General features: G+C 36.6%; 1 pseudogene; it reads left to right on the forward strand.

The window, feature by feature from the left end:
• Nucleotides 1-495: 495 nt before the first annotated feature.
• Nucleotides 496-10,613, forward strand: part of LOC107691173 (zinc finger protein 729-like) — an 18,885-nt pseudogene continuing 8,767 nt past the window's right edge.

Here is a 10,613-nt window from a genome sequence, read left to right on the forward strand (position 1 = left end):
TTTTAAAAATAATAACTGGAAGATCAATGTACAGGGAAGTTTCAGGGACATATAATTAATTTATAAAATTGCATTAGGGCTCACTTTTCTGTCCTTTCAGTTAGAAGTACACACACATAAATTTAAATAAAATAAATAAAACCAATAAATAAAATAGCACCACATGACAATGCCAGAAAAAATTAATACATTCAAGTTTAACAAAGAGAAACAAGGTGCTTGAATGCTCGAGCTACAATAACATACCAAAAAGTGCAAATAAAATGTGTGTCTGTTACTTGTATTGCTTGTAAACTGAAGTCAGATTTTGCATCATAAAAACTATTAAAAGATATAACACTACAAATGGTTTGGACAAAGGTTCGTTGACGACGATATTTAGTCATAATTTTCGTTGGCGAAAGCAACACTACTTTCAATTCATATTCCTGTTTTTTAATTATTTTGTTTTACTGAAAATGTAAGCTACTTTTTTTTTTTTCTCATTTCAGACCCGATGGAAGAGAACGAGGAGAGTGAAGAACTGAGTGAAGTGGAGGAGAAACCTCATGTCAAACCTGAAGAGAAACCTCCGAGTCACTCGAAAACTAAAAATACATTTTTAAAGAAAAGAAGACCTGAGAAATCTTTCACCTGCACTCAGTGTGGAACGAGTTTCACATACAAAAACGCTCTTGAGATTCACATGAGAATCCACACGGGAGAAAAGCCACATGCATGTGATCAATGTGAAAAGAGTTTCCCATGCAAACACCCATACAAACAAAGTCTTTTAAAACGGCAGCAGAGGATTCACACTGGAGAAAAACCTTACAGGTGTTCACACTGTGACAAGAGATTTCGTTGGTCAGTAGATCTGAAAAGACATGAGCAGAGCCACACTGGAGAGAAACCGCACACGTGTGATCAGTGCGGGAAGAGCTTCACACGCAAACAAAGTTTTAGAATCCACATGAGGATCCACACGGGAGAAAAGCCGTACGCATGTGATCAATGTGGAAAGAGTTTCACGTGTTCATCAAACCTTAAAGGACACATGAAAATCCACACCGGAGAAAAGCCACATGCATGTGATCAATGCGGCAAAACATTTCTTGTTTCATCAGCCCTGAAGAAACACCTGACAGTTCATATGAAGGAGAAGCCATATTCATGTTCTTTATGTGGAAAGAGTTTTTCATGGCAGCAAAGTTTAAAATCCCATCAGAAATTACATAACGCTGTGAGAGATCATGTGTGCTTTCAGTGTGGGAAGACTTTTGCTTTGGTGAATCTTTTAAAACGGCACCAGATGAATCACACTGGAGAAAAACCTTACAAGTGTTCACACTGTGACAAGAGATTCAGTTGGTCAGTAGATCTGAAAAGTCATGAGACGATCCACACTGGAGAGAAACCACACACGTGTAATCAGTGCGGGAAGAGCTTCACACGCAAACAAAGTCTTAGAGCACACATGAGGGTCACACCGTCAGTGATTTCACCAATAAATGCTGGAATTTTCCGATCAGTTTACAAGTGCAGACGAGCATCAAACCATCAGGAAGAAATGGAATCTGCAAAGACTGAGTTTATTAAAGAGGAAAGTGAGAACACGAGTGATCCAGAACCCTGCAGAATGAAACACACTGAAGAACAGCGAGGTTGGTGTTTATTCTTGTTTCTTCATTCATTCATGATGCCAGTGTTTCCCCTAGCTTTACGGCTTTGTTTACGGCTAGGTTTATGGCTTTTTTCTGGACTCCCTTTTTAATGGTTAAATTACATTTTATTAATCAAAAAGCATGTGTAATTAATTAAAATCATGAAACTTAAACAATTTAACATCAATTTATTAAAAGTTTAACAAATATTACGTTTAGGGCCCTATGAAATGTTTTATTTGTCCAACCTTATGTTTTATTGTAACCAAATGCTGTATTTTGACGGGTTGCCGTGAATACCATTACATTTCTGTGTGTGTATGACATGATGATAGTTTTACTCAAATGAAACAGTCAAATGCTGATGAAGTGACTCTCAGAGCAGTTCTGGAGACGTTGTTAATGTATTTATGTCCTCATTAGTGAGACGGCAGACGTTAATATCACCGCAAGCGGCACGAGCGTTTCAGTACGAGTACTACACAAAACCGCGCGTCTGCGCTATTCATTAACACAGAGACATGCAGAATTCATATTTAAATATGAATCGTTTTGCGGCTTAATATTTACAAATACTAGTGGGAGTGGGTTTTTTAGCAATAAACAGTCGACAAAAATGCATCAAGTAAATGAACTTTCCAGAATGGCTGACTGGGCTGTTAGCATAAATTATGCAAAAGCTTATTTATAGTTTCTAGGGATGTCAATCGGGCAGGCGGGCACCCCCCTAATATAATGGCAGGGGAAACACTGGATGCTGAAGGACATTAATGTTATAGAGCTTCAAGCAGTTTTTCAGATTTAGATAAATATTTAAACTATGAAATGGGTAAAAAATTTTCTTCATATTTAGGTTTTCTACAAATGGTCAAAAAGTGAGGTTTGAGTAACTTTCATTTTGATTGTCAACATCAGATCAATCTAGGGATGCACCGATACCACTTTTTCCAGTACTCGCCCGATACCGATACTTGTTGAGATAGTGAATTGGTGGGTTTTTGTTAAATGTGAGCCAAAATCATCACAATTAAAAGAACCAAAGACTTAAACTACTTCAGTCTGTGTGCATTGAATTTATTTAATACACGAGTTATTGTGTATTACTGAAATAAATGAACTTTTCCACGACATTCTAATTTATTGAGATGCACCTGTATATTAATAAGATTATGCTTGCTGCGATTATAAGCTTAATTGCATTATTTAGATCGAAGTATTGCGTTTACATGAGGTAAAGTTTAATCGCAATATTGCCAAAATCTCATTATAATCGCATTAAGAGGGTGCATGTAAATGCACTGCCGTTTATTGTGTTTTTCGTTTGTTCCACTAGGTTACAAAAATAAAAACAAATAAATAAACAGAACAGAACACACATTGGGCTAATCTTACCCAGCAAATTGTGCATAATTGCTTTTATTTTTGTTAAATACAGTTCTTAATATAACATATTTTACCGCTTAAACACGTATACAATATTTCTTACGTTTAAACTCGTTTAACAACAATTTTAGAAGTAAAAAAAAAAAAAATTTTTTTAAGTATTCAGTCGAAAAGACCATTTTTGTTTGCTTTGCATAAAATAAAATGATCTACAGCAAAGAAACTGTTTTATAGATAAAATATACACAAACCCATATTTGAACAAAGAAATGCAAGTTGACGGCGGCACTGAGAACTGGTCTGAAAAAAATGCAGTCCGCACTCATTACAACCGCTCTGTTGTTGCGACTGTCCAGTCCTATGAGCTGGGTTACACAAAAGCTACCCAAACACTTACAAAAAAATAAAAATGTTTGGTTAAAATGAAATAATGATTTTATAAAAACCATGATTTTTTTTTTAGAGTACATGCACACTAAGAGCAACTGATGCAAGCTATTAATCACTTAAGTTGGTCCACTAATGTTGCAATTTACAAATTAAGCACTGCTCATACTAGTGGTGCGGAGGAAATGGTTGCTAATTTAGTCAAAGCGTGAAAAGGACATTTAAAAGGTAAGATAATATAAAATGTCAGTCGATTAAAGATATTGATATTTTATCAGACTAATTATCAGCATCGACGCAGTCGATTATATCGACCAATCGCGGCAGCCCTATATTCAAGTAATAAATATAACAAGAAAATCACTTCAGCTTTTGAAATAGTTGTTTTAATGAACTTTGAGCCAACAAAACATGGCATTCTCTACAAGTTTTCTGAATCTGCCAACTCAAATAAATCACAAATTCTTTAATTATTTTGTTCACTTTCAGCAGAAAAAAATAAATAAATACAAATATATTAATCAGCTGCATTACAGACAAAAAATATCTATGTTTGAATGTAAACAAATCTCTTGGCAGCAGCATTAAGAGGCTTTAAGGGGCATTTACTTCAGGGCACATAGAATGGTAAAATATTAATCTGCAAACAATTATTACGAGTATAAAATTTCAATCATTCTTTTACTCTACGAATGAGATATCAGGCAGAGAGACATTCTCATTCACCATTTAATTAACTATGAAAAAGTAACTGACATGATCAAGCTTTGTTCTATGCAAACAGAGTCGTCACGTTACTGTAATTATATTATTGTTATGGTTGTTGTTGTTACTATTTTTGTATTCTCTAATAAGAACATTTACCACTAGTTCGTTAGCTCCAGCTGGAGCAAACTCACGTTTAGGTTTAGTGCTTCAACATGCACGTTGTGCTCCTGTGAAATGCAAGTTCGGTCTTGCATGTATTGCACACAACAGCATTCTTGGTTTTAAGTTTTGTGAAACTTTCCCACACCTTGCTAGTTCAGATTCATTTGCACTCCGTCATAATTTGAGCTGTTTTTCTTCTACTGGAACAGCATTTGGGACGGCTGCATTAAGGCCCCGATATACTTCAAACGAAATCGAAGAACGAACTGATATGATGTCATTTCGAACAAAATCAGGCCGAAACGAAGTTTGTTTTGAGTTTGTTTCGGCAGTTCGAAACAGCTGACCAAAGCGAAATTTCTGGGGGAGTTCGTTTTGGCTCCTAAACACCTTTGAGCTTCCATTGGTCCGTGGCGGTTACGCAATCGGTGGGTGTGTTCTGAAACTCCACCTTCTTTGATGTGCAATTTTTTTTCCCCGGTTCATTTCTCATTCCACGGAGGTCCGACAGGAGAACAACATCTCCTAGTCACTAGCAACATGAACACACTGGAGTGTCGAATAGCTCAGTTGGCACAAATATATCCGCACCTGTACGATCGCTCGCGGAGAGACTTTAAAGTTTCAGAGAAAGCATTTAATTCCTAGAAAGAAATTGCAACGAAGCTTGGTGTCGACGACCCGGTGTTATGCAAAAAGCGACGTAGAGAAACATCCGAGACAAGTTTTCCAAAGCCATGAAAAGAATGAAAGGAAAGAGTAAAGATATAAGGTAGCAAGTACCAAATACATGTTTCAAATAAATGTTACACCATACTGCTGCTGCTGTTGTTCTTTCAATAAGCAAATTTAAAGGGTATGCAATAAATGAAATGCCAAACGAACATACAACAATAAACCTTTGTTTTTATCAAAAGTAAATCATGACACCACATAAAATAAAAAAAGCTGTAACAATTTATCCAGTTTAATAAAATAAATGAACATTGTTAAAATAAAGTAACAAACTGACTCTAATATTTTTTTCCACATCATGCTAAATTTTTCAGACTGAGACATTCAGACTTCCCATAAAAGACTGATTTTGGAAATGGAATGGTTCTTTTATATAACAAACATGATACTTGACTCTGAACTGTTCAGAGCTATTTCGTAGCAGAAACCATATAGTTGGGCTACTTTTTTACCATAGTAGTGAGAAAGTTTTCTTGTACTGTAATGAGTAATGTCATATCCCTCTGATATTAAAAGAATACTGCACATTGATGATAAATAGAATTAACTCATATAAATTGCAAAGCATTTGTCAGTAGGGTTGGGAATCGAAAATCGATTCAGATTCCAGAATCGAATACTTAAGGTCAGGAATTGGATACTTGTTGTCAAATTAAAATTTTGATTCCGCCTATCGATTCCTATGCGCTTTTTTTTTTTGTCTGTGCAGAGTATGATCACACCAGCGTGATTTGAACATTTAAATTTGTGTTCGCGCTGCCATTGACCTAAAGAGAGCAGCTGTCTGTCATGAATGAAACAGCTTCACAGTCTTTTCAGCCACACAGTATCATTATTTCTGTTACAAACATTCAAATCACAGAAGTACTGGGATAAAAGTGTATAGTTCAGATATAAACTGTGTGTATGATGTGTATGGTAGCGATTAAAATAGAGTAAATCAACTTTTGAAAGTAATTTGACACTTCAAATGAAGATTTGTCGATTAAATTGCTACGCCAGTAGGTGGCGAAAAGGGGCTGTTAAAATGTATTTGTCTTTGAATCATACAAGAGAGTCGTTCAAGAATGCTGATTCATCCAGTAATGAAACAAGTACATCTTGAGTGAGTCATTTAATCATTGATTCATAAATTACATGTGATTTTGTTTAGTTGTCGGTTTGTTCTTCAGAATCATGAGAGAACCACAACTTCCACTGGGGGAAAGAAAAAATAACTCAATTTATCCAGAATCATGCAGTTCTATTTTGCACACAACAGCTCTTAAAGAGTCCAGTTTTTATGTAGCCTGTTGATTTTTGTTCATGGTATTCAGCTCCAATAAATGGTTTGCAAAAAAGGGACACGGGATAAATGTTTGATATAATTATTTAATCATATTGGAATCGTAAAGAATCGGAATCGATAAAATTCAAACGATACCCAACCCTATTTGTCAGTAATACAGTTAAAATGGGGAAAATATGTGAATGTTTGCATTGCAGGCTGATTAAGGGCTCGCAAAATCGCTAGCCCGACGTCACGGGGCTATTGTGTTTTCCAGTCGGGCTACTAAAATGTATCACTACCCTGCCCGACAGGGCTATCTTCAATAGTGATATAAAATCCCTTCCTTAATTTGCGTTGTTTACTCGCTTGTAGGAGTGAAACGGATCACAGTTTATCATTTACACGTGTTTCTAAGTCTTACCAATTTAAACATTCAAGCGTTTTAAACCATTCATGCGCATGAAGAATTCAGTTCGGTGCTCGTGCACACACGCTCAAAGCGCGTACATACAGAGTGGCATTTCAGGCAGAACACGGAATTGATTCCTCTTTCGCTTGAACGGACACATACGCAAAATTATCTCAAAATGACTATCTCTGCAAGTATTTTCATGTCTTCAATGAACGTAAACAGTGGAGAAAGAAATCGCACGTGCATCATATTGGATCCGTACATTCAGTCTTAAAGGGGCAGCAGCCTATAAATACCTGCTGTTTAAGCGCCACCTGCTTTTAGAGAGTGACATTTGCGTCTCATTCAGCCCATCTGCTGTTTTTGTTTCGTTCAGATTTTTTTATGTAGTATCACAAAGCTAAAGTCAGACCATTTGTTTTTGTTTCAAATTTCAAAATTGTACAATCTAAATAACATGTATGCAGCATCTTTGTTTGGATTGCGATTAAAATACACAGTAGGGCTGTGCGATATGGACAAAAAAAACCTATCGCGATTTCTTTGATAAATTTTGTGATTTCAATTTTAATCACGAATTTCGATTTTAATCACGATTTTGACACACACAGACATGCTTTACAGTCATAAATGCATGTGCAAAGTGAATTTGAAACATATTTCCAAAAGAAAACCAATTAGAGCTTTATCAAAAAGCTGTAACATGTCTCTAGAACAGACATATGGAAAAATAATCACTAAGTAAAGGTGTAACAAAATGTCTGTAGAATAGACATGGCAGAAGAAAAAAAATCCTGCGTCCAGGGATTTTTTTTTGCCATGCATTGGTCATAGAGCTCTTTTGTGGCGTTGCCTCAGATGTTGAACTAGATTTGTTGCGCCAAGTTCACACGTACTCCGTCTGCAGTGCGTATACAGTAAGTCAGTGGTTCCCAATCCTGGTCTTGGTCCAAACACTGCACATTTTAGATGTCTCCCTATTCAAACACACCTGATTCAACTCATCAGCTCATTAGAGAAGAACTCGCAAGCACTTTTGAAAAGCCAGAAGTAAACGTCAGTTCTGTAGGCTATAGGATGAATATTTTTTATTTGACCTTAAAATTACATTGACTTAATGTGATTTAAAAAGCACCTGTCATAGCATCTTTGTTTTACTCGTTGCACTAAACATCATTTGATTTAACATTTTGGAATAATTTATTTATATAGCCTACTTTGGTTTTATTTAGTTTCACTGGTAAAGATCTTTTTTTCTTTACACCAAATTTAAAAACGAAAACAAATGCTGAATGCTGATTAAGTAACATCTTTGTTTGGAGTGTTGAATGTGTTTTGATTGTGTTGTTTGGATTGTGGAACTATGCAGTTGTTGCCTTTAAAATTACATGGTTACAGTTAAAGGGTTAGTTCATAAGTATGCACCTAGGTACACCTAGGATGCATCGGGGGTGAGTAAAAAACAGCCTAATTTTCATTTTCGGGTGAACTAATACAGCACTGGAAATGCAGAGCTACCTGTCTGAGGCACAGATACCAAGAAGCGAACAGCCGTTGGTGTACTGGCGCACAAATAAGAGCCGCTTTTCTGCACTCGCTGAAGTTGCGCGAGTGTACCTGTCCGCGCCCTGCACAAGCGTAGACCGTGAACGTTTGTTCAGCTCAGCTTCTCACGTGTTGAATGAGAAACGAAACAGACTAACTTGTGACAAAGCTGAAATGCTTCTTTTTGTAAAGAAGAACTCTCATGCACTTTTGAAAAGCCAGAAGTAAACGTCAGTTCTGTAGGCTATAGGATGAATATTTTTTATTTTACCTTAAAATTACATTGACTTAATGTGATTTAAAAAGCACCTGCCGTAGCATCTTTGTTTTACTCATTGCACTAAACATTATTTGATTTAACATTTTGGAATAATTTATTTATATAGCCTACTTTGGTTTTATTTAGTTTCACTGGTAAAGACCTTTTTTTCTTTACACCAAATTTAAAAACGAAAACAAATGCTGAATGCTGATTAAGTAACATCTTAGTTTGGAGTGTTGAATGAGTTGTTTGGATTGTGGAACTATGCAGTTGTTGCCTTTAAAATTACATGGTTACAGTTAAAGGGTTAGTTCATAAGTATGCACCTAGGTACACCTAGGATGCATCGGGGGTGAGTAAAAAACAGCCTAATTTTCATTTTCGGGTGAACTAACCCTTTAATGTTTTCATTTAAGGCCAGTTTATAGTTTCAACCCAATTTAAAAACAAAAGCTAAATGCTTTTGTCAGTAGGCCTACCTATGTTTGTATTGAATGTAGCCTACTTACTGCGCAGTTACTGCTGTTAATTTCAGATGGTTACAGTTATTGTTTTCAATAGGCAAAAGCCAGTTTAGCCTGTTAAATACCAAATAAACATCTTGTTTATGTATACTTTTATTCTTTCTTGTTTGTTGCTTGATAAAAAAAAATAAATATTGGTATCGGAATCGGCCAGTTTGCTTGTAAAAAAATCGGTATCGGAATCGGCCATGAAAAATCATGATCGTGCATCACTAGCTAGCACTCAATATAATGATTTTAAATTGGTTCTGGACAGTGCCGACCTTGTGCAGTATGTTAACTTTCCAACACATAATAAGGGACATATTTTAGATCTTGTATGCTGTTCTGGTTTTATACCTCATAACCAGGGATTGAAACTAACTTTTTCACTCACCAGCCAATGTGGCTACTAAATTAAGTTACCGGCCATTCATAACTTCTACTAGCCAAAAAAACAACAACATAAAAACCAGAAATACACCAACAGCTTGAGGCTGTCTACACTGGATGTGACAAAGCGACCATTGCAAATCATTTTATGTCAGTACTAGGGGTGTGCGATATTGACAAAAAATGATCTCAATATTTTCTGGAATTTAATCGATAAAGATAATTAGATAATATTTTGCTGAGTGTGTTATTGTGCTGATATCTTAAGATATTGGTTAACTATATGAATTGATATAATATCATTTATATTATATTAATATTAATAACATTTTCTTCCCCCTTATCTTGAATTATGTGATCATTCTTAATGCATATTAATAGACTGAATCATGCAGTGAAAGAATTAATTTCAAACCCTGCTCATAACCTTACTTCAACTGAATTTCCTATTTCGGATCACAAGTCTATATTCTTTCATATTTCCCTTTCTTTGGTTAGAGTTAAACCTCAACGCTCTGTCTCATTTCGTAATATCAAAAATATTCAGTCTCCTCTATTTTTACAGCTATAGTGTGTTCTTCATTATCAACTGCTACTGTTCCACAGCTATATCACCCTGCAGCCCAAGACTGGTCGCCCACTGAAGCTAAGCAGGGTTGAGCCTGGTCAGTACCTGGATGGGAGACCTCCTGGTTACAGCTATAGTGTGTTCTTCATTATCAACTGCTACTGTTCCACAGCTATATCACCCTGCAGCCCAAGACTGGTCGCCCACTGAAGCTAAGCAGGGTTGACCCTGGTCAGTACCTGGATGGGAGACCTTCTGGGAAAACTGGGTTGCTGTTGGAAGAGGTGTTAGTGAGGCCAGCAGGGGGTGCTCACCCTGTAGTCTGTGGGTCCTAATGCCCCAGTATAGTGACGGGGACACTATACTGTCAAAAAGCACCGTCTTTCGGATGAGACGTTAACCCAAGGTCCTGACTCTCTGTGATCATTAAAAATCCCATGGCACTTCTCGTAGAGCGTAGGGTCAAATTTGTCCTGGCCAAATTGCCCTCCTGGCCTTTGTCAATCATGGCCTCCTAATAATCCCCAACCACTTGATTGGCTCTATATGACTCTCTCTCCTCTCCACCTGTAGCTGGTGAGCACACTGGCGCCGTTGTCCTGTGGCTGCCGTCGCATCATCCAGGTGGATGCTGCATGCTGC

This window comes from Sinocyclocheilus anshuiensis, unplaced genomic scaffold, assembly GCF_001515605.1.
Source record: "Sinocyclocheilus anshuiensis isolate Anshui unplaced genomic scaffold, SAMN03320099.WGS_v1.1 scaffold338, whole genome shotgun sequence".
Classification (NCBI taxonomy): domain Eukaryota; kingdom Metazoa; phylum Chordata; class Actinopteri; order Cypriniformes; family Cyprinidae; genus Sinocyclocheilus; species Sinocyclocheilus anshuiensis.